Raw genomic sequence first — 12,449 nt, 5'->3', positions numbered from 1 at the left:
CACAATGAAGAACTTTCTAATAATCCGAGGCAACTGACAATGGACTGGGAATGCCTCAGGGACAGGCAGGTCTGAGCACATAGGCTGGGTGTGTTAGGGAAATTCCTGCAGCAGACAAAGGCAGCCCTTGATCGTCTCTGGTGTTGGCAATTTTGTCTGAAGGTCTATGCCTGTTGGCTAAAACATCCTGTGTGAATCTAGGTTTTCGGCTTACAGACGGGGAATGCTCTCACTAAAACTTATTACCCAGCTTTTGTGAAGAGCGAAGTATTGCAACGACCCACGAATGAGTTCTGAAAAAAAAATAATCAATTCTTCCTGTTCCTATATTCAAAATGGGCCTCACCCCCAGGGAGGAAGAGGAAAAGCATATACCTCTGTACTGACATTACCCCCTAGACTGACCAGGAGCCAAGAGCACATGCACCAGAACCAGGGGAGCCCTGGACGGCCTGGGCTTGATGCTTTTCTCCAGGGAAAACCAGAGAGAACACAGACTCCAGCAACCGATGGAATTATTTTCATAAGAACAAATAAATGGCCCGCTCATCTTTATTTTAATAATTGCTCTTCCTTTGGCCTCCTTCTGAATTCTACACACAGACAAAGTAAACAACAAAGCAGTAACTTAGAAGCTTAACCATGTTGCTGTTCACAAGTTAGCCCGGGAGAAGTTTTTCAGGGCAGGGGCAGCAGTTGGTATCATCATCGCTGGCTGTAAACGACTCTTGCCTGCACCCTTCGTCTGGATACTTAGTCATTTCACATCTGCCTGCACATCTGTCTTCTCTTAAGTCAATATCTCAGAGAACTAAGCGCTGTTGCATCCGGATGAATTCCTCTGAAGCTCTTTCCATCCAGGATTTTGAAAGTTTGCCATGTTAGCCTTTTACTGAAACAGCTGAGCTTCTCAACTCATTCCTCAAGAGAGGTCAAAAGAACACACTTTCATACTTTTAGATTTACCACCATCCCTTTTCTAGCCTGTAATTAAAGGTTTTCTCTCTTTTTTGCCAGAGAACCAGCGTTAAGCACACGCATCAGTCAGCAGCCAGATTGTGACACGAATGGAAGACAACCATTTCTAACCACTGGCAAAAAGGTTTTCAAGTATCTGCTGGGTCCCTAAAAATACTGCTTCACTTTAGTGAACACGACGGCTCCTGTCTTCACATCAACTGGCCAAGCACCAATCAAACTTCCCATTGTCCTTCAGGTGGATAGTGAAAATTTTTCTTTCTTTCTTTTCTTTTTTTTTTTTTTTTTGTCTTTTTGCCATTTCTTGGGCTGCTCCCACAGTATATGGAGGTTCCCAGGCTAGGGGTCGAATGGGAGCTGTAGCCAATGGCCTGCGCCGGAGCCACAGCAACTCAGGATCTGTAACCTACACCATAGCTCACAGCAACGCCGGATCCTTAACCCACTGAGCAAGGCCAGGGATCGAACCCACAACCTCATGGTTCCTAGTCAGATTCATTAACCACTGAGCCACGATGGGAACTCCATGAACATTTTCTTAAAAAAAAAAATCCTCATATTTGCAGAGCTGCGTGATGTAATCTGTAGTTAGGAAAACCAATTTAAGACTGTGTTATTCTGCTTCCATGAATGTGTGTTAAGGTTGGTGTCTCTCTTTGACTTGTGTAGAAGTACAGCTACAACAACTGTGCAAAATTAAAATTTGATATACTGATTGGTGTAAAGTGCACAGGCACGTTTCGTATTGGAAAGCTTTCTACATCAAATCTCTGGGAATGGGACAGAATTCCTCTACAATATGAACGATTATTGCCAAGTCTATCTAGATTGAAGGTTCAAATTTTACATAGCATGTTTATTAAAATAAGCCATACTGATGAGCTAAATTCAAAATTCAGACTCATCTCTGAGGTTACATCAACTCTTCATCACATGAAGGGCCTACTTTCTTTTTTGTCTTTTTATAGCCCTACCAGAGGCATAAGGCGGTTCCAGACTAGGGGTCCAATTGGAGCTGCAGCCGCCAGCCTACACCACAGCCACAGCAACACTGGCTCCGAGCCACATCTGCGACCTACACCACGGCTCACGGCAACCTGCGTTCTTATGGATACTAGTTGGGTTCATTAACCACGGAGCCACAGTGGGAACTCCTAACGGGCCTCCATTTTGAGGCCTGTGAATGCCACAAGTGAGTTTAATGGAGGACCATGCACCCTTTGCATCAGCACTGTGTTTCTGGCCTGACTCAAACCATTTCAGATCTCGGGAAAATCACTGGCTGCTTCTATCAGTTCAGTACAGCAAACGCCTATCACTAGGGCAGGGCTCTGTGAGAAGGGCTGTGGGCTGGAGGTAAGAGGGATGTTATGCCTGCCCTCCCAGGGACTTCTCAAGGCTGTGGCCACACACGGAATCCTCCAAGGCTGACAGTGATGCTGCTCCCTGAGTGGTACTAAGTGCAGAGGTGGGGAGGTCAGGAGAGGAAGCCCCTGGAACAAGGGGATCTGGAAGACAGTCCCTAGGGAAAACAGGATTTGCGCTGGGTCTTCGGGCAGAGGCAAGACCACCAGGGGTGAGGTGCATGCAAGGCAGAAGAGGGGCCAGATGGATGAGCAAAGCCCCAGAGACCTGGCAGTGGCAGGGGTGGGGGGCAGGGATTAAGTATGAAGGACAGGAAGAGGGACCAGGGGGACTGAGAGAATGTCTGCCAGGCTGAGGACCCCGGACTCATTCTCCATACCCAAGGGACCCACTGAATGCCTCTGGGCCATGTGTTAAAGAAAAGAAGCCTGACCTTCAGAGGGAGGATTGAAAGAGAACAACAAGGTTGAGAGAGATTTTGGAGGTAAAAATGACAAGACTTGATGAGTGACTAGATTTCAGGAAGCAGAGATCAAGGAAGCTCATAGGTCACAGATGATTCTGCTCCCCTGCTGTGTTGTTCCCAGCCTGGGGGCGGGAGCTGGGGGGGATGGTGGCAATCGAGTATCCCACAGCAAGTTGGCAAGGCTAGCTTTGGTGGCACCATGGGCTCAGGCTTCCCCTTTGCACATCAATAGCACCTCCAGGGGCACTGGAGGGGAGTGAGAGAGAGGGGATAAGGGAAAAGGAGAAGAGGGGAGAGAGGGAAGGGAAGGAAAGGAGGAAGGAGGAAGAGAGGGCTAGAGAGGGTTTTTGTTTGTTCGTTTGTTTGTTTGTTTTGAGGTGAACGGCCATCAATTTTGGTGTCCACCAAAGCAGACTGACTTGGGGATGCCCAAGGGCCCCAGATTCTGTAGTCCAACGTGGCCAGTCCTCCGGGACCAGTTTCTGCCCTGCTTATGGAAGTGGGTCTACCATGAAATGGCCCCAAAGTAGCAGCAGCAGCAGCTCACCACACCACCCTGGGCCTATCCTACAGGTGTGTGACTGGGTGTTCCTCTTTTCAAAACTCCTAAAATGTAGTTTTGTATTGAAGGGGCAGAGAACTTGCTCGAGAGGCTCCTCAATAACCCAAGAGGATGCTAACTATATAGATGGTCCATCAGGTCCTAAAACATACCAAGCCTCTAGGCCTTTGCATTTGCTGTTCCCTCTGCCTGAAACGGTCCCTTCTGCCATGCTCATCCTCTTAACTTTTATGTGGTGCTTGCTACATAGCTGGCTCTATGCTAAGTACTTTACAATAAAGCAACTTATTTAATCCTCATGGCAACCCTATCAGGTGGGGTTATTCTCCTCAGTGTACAGATGGAGAAACTGAAGCCCCCTAAAATTAAAGCACCTGACCGTGGAATATACTTAGTTGTTGGAGGGGCCAGTATTCAAATCTGGACAGTGTGGCCCCAGGGTCTGCATACTCACACATCAAGTTACCCGGCCTCTTCCAGAGCTGGGCTGCCCCCCCTCAACTCTAGGCAGGACTGGCGCCCTCTCTCTACCTCTCCACGGCTCCAGCAGGTCTTCCAGGCCCACCTACCTCCAATGGAGCACCTCGCTCACCTCTTCACACAGTACCCTGCTTATTTCCTTCCCAGCCTTGATCACCACCTGCAATTATCTTATTTATGTATTTACTTATTTATTTTGTTTCTCCAACTAGAATTTACAATCCAGGAAGTCAAGGATCTACCCTTTCATTCCAGGGTATTCCTGGGGCATCTGGAATGAATGACTCTCTGGCACAAAATAGGTGTTCAAGGAATCACTGTTGAATGAACAGACAAAGGACAGCGCCGTGTATGCTACACGGTACCACACGGAGTCCTAAGGTATTACAATGCTGTTCTTTAACCTCCTGTCCTATTTTTCTCCCTTGGCTACTACAAATCCCCCTGCCTACACTACGGCAGACGGGAGCCAGGACCCAGTTCCCAGTATATATGGAGAAGGCTGATCTATTTATAACTGTGTCTGACTGTCAACTTCCCCCCACCAACCAGGGTCCAACCCTGGGTCCTTGAGTGCTAATAAGCTTGTGGGAGGCAGAGATACCCTCTTCCAATTAACCCCTCTGTGGCTTCCCACCACTTAACAGTATCGACAGGGCATTGGCTGCTAGCAAGGTGAATGTCTGATCTGAGCACCCTCCAAATAACAAAAGGTCCCTGCCCCTTGAATCAGGAGGAACCCTGAGTACAAACCACACTGTCACAAGAACCGCATCTTGGTGGTAAGGTTCTAAGTTAACACACATTGCTGATACGAAAAGTTCTGCTTATATACATCAACATTGAGGGAGCTTGCCTAGGAACTTGCTAATAAAAGGAACTAACTTATCAAACACCTGTTCTAGGCAAAAACTCCCTTTGACATTTTACACATGATCTCATTTAACCCTGTAAGTTTTGAATTATTATTATTCCCTTTAACACATGAGAAAAGTGAGACTCAGAGGTCCGGTGTCCCCAAACCAGTTGGGATTCAAGCCTAGGATCTGAGCCTCCCGCACCTTGTTCCACAGTCCCCTGCTCTGAAGTGTTCTGCCTTCTCTTTGCCTCCACCAGACTTCCTCTTCGGCATCGGGGCCCTGTGTTTTCCTGCCTCTGTACCTGGACCCAGTAGCATGACCTAAAACGGCTTTTCCCTTTTCACCCTCTGTGGAATCCTCTTCTTCCTTCCACCTTCCATGGTGCAGCCTTCCCCAGTCTCTCCAGTTAGAATTCGCCCTCCTTAGGGTTCCCAGAGGTCCCAGGGTTTAACTCCCAGGATGCCCTGGGGTATAATCCTCTTTATTCCCCACTAGAATCTGAACTCCTTGAGGGTAGAGCCTGTCAGTACTTTTCCTGTTTGTTTCCTCCTGAATGAGTTGAGAAAGTTGGAGCTGAACCATTGAAGAAAGAATAAGGGAAACGACTGGTGGCCTTTAAACGCATCTGAGCGATCAAAGGCTCTGGACAATTTCACTTCAACCGCAGAGTATTGCTCAGGAGAGACAAGCTTATGTGCCACAACTCTGCTGTATTCCTGCTCCAGTCACAAAACACACTCTCACTAGTCCTCTGATTTCATAAAGCTTGAAACTTAAAACCAGGAAGTCTAGGAAGGAAATAAAATAATAAAAATCACTTTCATAAGAATTCTTTCATAATAATTGACTTTACCCACACAGTGGGGAGACATTAACTGCAGCACCGGTGGGGGTGGGGGGTAAGAGGTCGGGCAAAAGCACAAAATTCACCTTCTAAGATATCACCGTTAACTACCTTGTGCTTGTTCTGCTGTGGCTGCACCAGAATTCACCTGTCCTGGAAAATATGCACTTGCTGAACTGTTGGCCTCTCCAAAGCACAGCTACGTTGAACACTCACCAAAGGATGCCTGACCTGCAAGTGATTTTAAATCGTCTTGATTGGAAAACATCTCACCCGTGGCTTTAGGTTAGAAACAGGCAGATCCTGGCCTTTATGTCAGGACCCCTAGATCAGTGCATTATTTTTCCCCAAACAACTATTTTGAGGTTTTTACTAAAATAACCAACTCACAAACAGAAATACTTCCTGATCTATAAGCCACTCTGAAAACAAATCATTATGCCTTTGAATATTTCATGATGGTCCAAAGCACTGAAGGAGGGAAGGCCAGCATTCACCAATCCCTGCTACATCTATTTCAGGACTCCCAAAGCAAACTGCAAATGCTTCCTTTATTTTCTAAACACCCGTTTGCAAGTGCTGGGTGGATTCCTGGTGAAATTATTGTCTCTACCCAAACTGACCCCAAATACAGAGACACAGAGATTCCACTTCTCCAGGTTCACAGCGGCATAATCTCAATGATCATCTAGTGCACACTCCATCCCACCGCAACCATTTTATGGGCGGCAAAACCCCGATGGGGGGATTGCCCAAGGTCACAAAGTTTGTGGATGGCAAAGGAGACACCAGGAGCCACTCCCAGCCCTGGGAGCAATCTCTATTTCCAGAGGCTCACTCAACACCCTTCCTAATGCTCAGCCAAAGCCACTGCAGATTAGCGACGTGACCCCTGAGATTGACTTCTGTAGGTCCCAACATTCCTCTCCACCCTCAAGGAGCTGTGGAGCTGAGACACTCGGGTTCCCTTCGACTCACAACTTGGCAATACAGGCAGGGCGCTTCAGGTGATCGTCCCTGGAGAACCCCTCCCGGTCCAGCTGTGGCCGTCAAGATGAGGCAGAGCGAGCTGGTAGGAGGTCACTCAGAAAGTTAGCGCCAGCCCTGGACGCACCTGAACCCAGGTCTCCCACCGCCCGGTTTGCCGCTCTTTGCACTACACCTTACAGATCTTGAAAACTTAAGTAATGCATTGATACTGTGGAAAGATTTAACCGTTGCAGGTCCTGAACAAGCCTGCAGACGCGCCACCCTCTGGGAGTGGGGACACGAGGACTGGGGGCAGGCACGGGTCACCGGAGCCGGTGGTGCAAGAGGAGCGCACGGCGGAGGGCAGCACGGAGGAAGCCACCGGGCAGGCAGTCTGCTGCTCCCGAAGGCGCAGGCCGGGGGCGTAGGGACCCGCTGTCCCCCGAAAACTTTGAGGCGCCAGGACGTCGCCCTTACCTGCAAGGAGGCGCCGCCCGCGCGGACGCGGACCTGGCGGGCTGACGCTCTCGGAGAGGGGCGGCCCCGCCCGGCGGCGGGCACGAACGCGGGTAAGGCTCGGCCAGCGGCGCGGCTCCGGCTCCGCCTCCCGCGCCGCGGCTGCAGCCGGAGGGGTAACGCGCGGCCCGGCCGCGCCCGCCCGCGCCGTCTGGCCGCGGCAGGTGCTGAGGCTGCAGCTGCGGGGCTGCCAGCTGCCGGCGCCGCGACCCCCGCCCCGGGGGAGGAGCCCTGCGCACCGCCTCCGCGGGCCCCGGAGGTCCCGGCCCGCCGCAGTGGGCGGTCCCGCTCCCACCCGGGCCCTGCCTCTGCCGGCCTTCCCCAGCTCCCGCCTGGGCACGCAGCGGCCGCCGGTACGCATTGGAGGCTGAGGCCGGGAGAGGAGGGGGCTCCCCAAGGTCACCCGAACCCGCAGCAGTGGCGCCAGAACTGGAACCCAGAAGAGTCCCAAGAACGACCCCCTTCTCATGCCTCCCTTCCCTGGCCCTCGCTCCAAAGCCTTTGGAAGAGCGCCGGCTATTCGGGACTCTGGGGGACGCAGACTGCCCCACCCCCCACAAGCCCTCAGGCTGAAAGGAGGTGGAAGAGGCGGCCCACGTTTGGACCACCTCCCCCATCTCTGCAAACTCCATCGGTTCTGGGAAGCTTGGATGCTTGGCTCTTCAGGCTTTCCCCTAGCCACTCCTTTCTAGTCTCCTTCAGGGCTCCTCACACCTCAAAGCCCTAAAATGTTGGGGTGCCCTAAGGACTCTGCATTCAGCCCTCTTCTCACTCCCTGGGCCACCCCACCCACTCCTCTGGCTCTGATCCTACTACCTGTCTGTCCATCATACTCCAAAGCATGCCTCTGTCCAAGAGTTCTTTCTTGCAAAAATATCTACTCAACACCTACGAGGTCCCTGTACTATGTTAGGCACTGAAGACACAGCCTGGAATGAAACACAATTCCTGTCCTCACAGAACGTACTGCCCAGCAGACTGTTAACACAGTGCAGTTCCTCTAACAATAGCGTAATCCTAGGGGGCAAAGGGGGGCAGGGCAGGTGCCTGCAGTGGCTGAAGGAAGATGGGGACCTCCTGGAGAAGATGCGCCTCCAAACAGAAACCTCAAAGGCCAACAGGTTGCCAATGAAAGGGACCAGTGAGGAGAGAGCCTTTTAGACGGAGACCACAGAAACAGAGACCCCAAGATGAGACAGTGGGGAGGTGCAAGAACCCAGAGCTGAAGCAGCAGAGTCAGCAGGGGCCATGAGTTTTGAATTGGGAGGGGTGCCATCCGGTTGGGATGTTAGATCATTTTAGTGATGGAATGGAGCACAAACATAAGTTCATAAGTGTCTTTCAACCCCCACCCCTTTGCCCTGACACACACACAAAACAGTAGCATTGCAGCGGTTGCCACTAGAGCCCACCTGGCCTGGATGAAGAACGGCCCTCTAGCCCTTACCTCCTCTCCTTCATTCCCAAATTCAGGCCTCTATCCCAAAACTCTCCTGAGAGGCTCCGTCTTTAAAAGTCCTACTAGGTACCTCCACCCAAAACTCCCTTTTCTCTCAGTGCCCCAGCCCCTCTGCACTGAGGTCCATGGGCTGAGTTAGCCCTTCACTCCTTGGAGTCTGCTTCCCCCACCTGTTTCCACTCTAGTTAGAGTACAGAGTTCTGCCCCATGATAACTACCATTACAGGGAATGGACAAAAATGGGAAATTATGAAGATGTGGCGGAAGTAGGGGAAGTTTCTAAAAAAAGTAAATGTTGTACCTCTCTATATTCTTGCCTATAACTGCATGCAAATCTAAATTACCTCTAAATAAAGTTCATTTTTAATTGTTGTATAGGTAAAGATTAATAACCAAATTACTCTCCCTAATGCAGATTAAAGACCGAAGAAGGCACCTGTCAGAAAGGAAAATAAACACTCAACCCTCTTATCCAATGAGTACAAATTTTGCCCATGGAATTTTGTCGTGTCCCTCTCAGCTTCCTAGCTGCCCATGCCAGAAATGTCTGCATCTTCAGATACTTCATGTATATTTGTGTAAACAGTTTCACCTTTGGCCACTGGTTCCGACTCTGCCACTCTGATGCCACTTCCCCCTTCAGCCTTCTTTGTCTGCCTGCTGCTTAAATGCCAAGGTTGCTCATGTCCCCTTTGGTCTCTTTTCTCTCTTCACCCTCACCAAGCAGTCCTATGAGCTGCAGTTCTATTCTTCCTCCCAGACCTTCTCCTGTGCTCGAAACCCAGTGACACAACAGGCTGCTGGACAACTCCTGAATCCCCCTCAGGTGCCGCAGTCTCAACAAAGTGAGAACCAGACTCACATCTTTTCCCTAAGCCACCCCTTTTGTCTTGCTTCCATATTTGAACTGGTAGTGAGACTTAAAGCATGAACCAATGGAACATTCTAGACTTTTCCCTCTTCCTGGCCCTCATAGCCTACTGGTCACTAAGTCCAGTCAACTCTGTCTCTGTAACATGTCGTTTACACATCTCTTCTTCTTTATCTTTGCCTTAGTTGGAACCTTACCATTTCTTGGTGAAGCTGAAGTGAATGCCTCCAGTCTTATCTATTGGCAATTCATCTGCCACATGCTGACAATGACCTTTTTAAAATTTCCTTTTATGGCTGCACCTGTGGCATATGGAAGTTCCTGGGCCAGGGGTCCAACTGCAGCTACTGCATATGCCACAGCCATGAAAACATTGGTTCAGAGCCACATCTGCAACCTGCACCACAGCTTGTGGCAATGCCAGATCCTCCCACTGATTGAGGCCAGGAATCAAAACTATATTCTCTCACAAAGACAATGTTGGGCCCCTTAACCCACTGAGCCATAATGGGAACTCTGACAATGACCTTTTTAAACCATAAATCTGACAAGTCACTCTCCTGATGAAGATACTTCCATTGTTTCTTCTTGGCCCGACACTAAAGTCCTGACTACTTAGTATGGCATAATGCACTCAGCGATCCACCCTGTTACTGCTGCGGCTCCATCTCCATCTCACCCTCTATCTGCACACCAAAGACCTCGTGTTTTCAGGGCAATCGTATTTTATGATAGTAAAAACTGCTATAATTTATTAACTTAGTGCCATATGTCAGATGTGTTAAGCATTATACATACAGTATCTTGTGCAATAAAAAGCATAGAACACAATACCAAAACAGTCTCAAGCCAAACTTGCCTGGGTTCAAATCGCAATGCAGATTATACTACAAGGCTACAGTCATCAGAACAGGATGGCACTGGAGCAAAAACAGAAATATAGATCAATGGAACAGAATAAAAAGCCCCAAAATAAACTCATGCACCTATGGTCAATTAATCTCTGACAATGGAGGTGAGAATATACAGTAGAAAAGACAGTCTCTCCAGTAAGTAGTACTGAGAAAACTGGATAGTTACGTGTGAAAGAATGAAATTAGAACATTCTCTACACCATACACAAAAATAAACACAAAATGGATTAAAGACCTAAATGTAAGGCTGGATATCATAAAACTCCTAGAGGAAAACGTAAGCAGAACACTCTTTTGACATACATTGCAGTATTATTATTATTACTATTATTTTTGTCTCTTTTGTCCTTTTATGGCCACACCCGTGGCATATGGAGGTTCCCAGGCTAGGGGTTGAGTCAGAGCTGTAGCTGCTGGCCCATGCCAGAGCCACAGCAACACCAGATCCGAGCCATGTCTGTGACCTACACCACAGCCATGTCTGTCACCTACACCACAGCTCAGATCCTTTACCCACCGAGCAAGGCCAGGGATTGAACCCATAACCTCATGGTTCCTAGTCAGATTTGTTTCCGCTGCACCACAATGGGAACTCCACAGTATTATCTTTTTTGATCCATCTCCTAGAGTAATGAAAAAAAAAACAAAATAAACAAATGGAACCTAACTAAACTTAAAACCTCTTGCATAGCAAAGGAAAAGTTTTTCAAAAAATGAAAAGACAGTCCACCGCATGGGAGAAATCGCTGCAAAAGAAGCAACCAACAGGGGATTAATCTCCAAAATATACAAACATCTCATGCAGCTTTGTATATTTAAAAAAATCCAATCAAAAAATGGGCAGAAGTTCTAAATAGATATTTCTCTAAAAACAGGTGGCCAAAAAGCACATGGAAAGATGCTCAACATCACCAATTATTACAGAAATGCAAATCAAAACTAGTGTCTCACCTCATATTAGTCAGAATGGCCATCATTAAAAAGTCTACAAACAATAAATGCTGGAGAGGGTGTGGAGAAAAGGGGACCCTCCTACACTACTGACAGGAATGTAAGTTGGTGCAACCACCAGGGAAAACAGTATGGAGGTTCCTCAAAAAACTAAATATAGAACTACCATATGATCTGGCAATCCTACTCCTAGACATATAACCAGAGAAAACCATAATTCAAAAAGATACATGCACCCCGATGTTCACTGCAACACTGTTTACAATAGCCAAGACATGGAAGCAAACTAAATGTTCATCAGATGAATGGAGAAAGAATATATGGTACATATATACAATGAATACTACTCAGCCATAAACAAGAATAAAATAATGCCATTTGCAGCAACACAGATGGACCTAGAGATTATCATACTAAATGAAATAAGACAGGGAAGACAAATAGCATATGATATCACTTATATGTGAAATTTTAAAAGTGGTGCAAATGAACTTATTTACAAAACAGAAACAGACTCATGGACTTTGAAAACAAATGTATGGTTACCAAAGGGGAAGGGTGGGTGGGGGAGGGAGGGCCTGGGGTTTGGGAATGGCAAGGGCACACTTTTGTATGTGGAATGGATGATCAATGGGGACCTGCTATATAGCACATGAAATCTACTCAATAGCCTATGATAACCTATATGGGAATGAATATATGTCTATGTATGGCTGACTCACTTTGCTGTACAGCAGCAATGAACACAACATTGTGAATCAACTATACTTCAACAAAAACTAAATTTTTAAAAAATCCCAATGCAGCCACTTGTTAACCTGTGTCATCTTGGGAAAGTTCCATAAGCTCTCAGTTCTAGGTTTCTTCCTCTGCAAAAAAGAGCATAATAAGATTACTGCAGCCTAGGTTCGTTCCCGAAAGAGTTCTTAGAGATGAAACAGTGTTCATTACCTACGAGCCAGCACTATTAGTCATGCTTATAACCAGTATATGCAGTGAGGAAGACTGTGCTCCTTTCGCAGAGAAGGAAACGGATGCTCCAAGAGATAACATCACTTACCTAAGATTCATAGCTTTCAAGTAGCTGCCCTGGGATTCATCTGGGATTCTAGACCCCATACTGCTAAATTCTTTGCATAAGCTACTGCCTCGCTCTGAGAGTCTCCCCTATTTCCCCATGTTTACCATGGCCTGCCAGACAAACTCTTCTTCCT

The 12,449-nt window shown here is 47.9% G+C and overlaps 1 protein-coding gene across 2 annotated transcripts in view; it reads right to left on the bottom strand.

The window, feature by feature from the left end:
* The window catches only part of FRMPD1 (FERM and PDZ domain containing 1), a 139,637-nt gene that overhangs the window by 102,754 nt on the left and 24,434 nt on the right, over positions 1-12,449 (bottom strand). Inside the window, exon 1 of one of the 2 annotated variants that reach the window (XM_047767958.1) lies at positions 7,002-7,128. The exons of the other annotated variant lie outside the window; for it this stretch is intronic. The gene's annotated coding sequence lies outside the window, so the exon portion shown is untranslated. Of the gene's footprint in view, positions 1-7,001; positions 7,129-12,449 lie in introns of those variants that run through there. 2 annotated transcript variants of the gene reach the window in all.

Source organism: Phacochoerus africanus, chromosome 2 (genome assembly GCF_016906955.1).
Source record: "Phacochoerus africanus isolate WHEZ1 chromosome 2, ROS_Pafr_v1, whole genome shotgun sequence".
In the NCBI taxonomy this organism is placed as follows: Eukaryota; Metazoa; Chordata; class Mammalia; order Artiodactyla; family Suidae; genus Phacochoerus; species Phacochoerus africanus.
The sequence above is the reverse complement of the archived record's forward strand: the minus strand, read 5'-3'. Positions and strand labels throughout refer to the sequence as shown.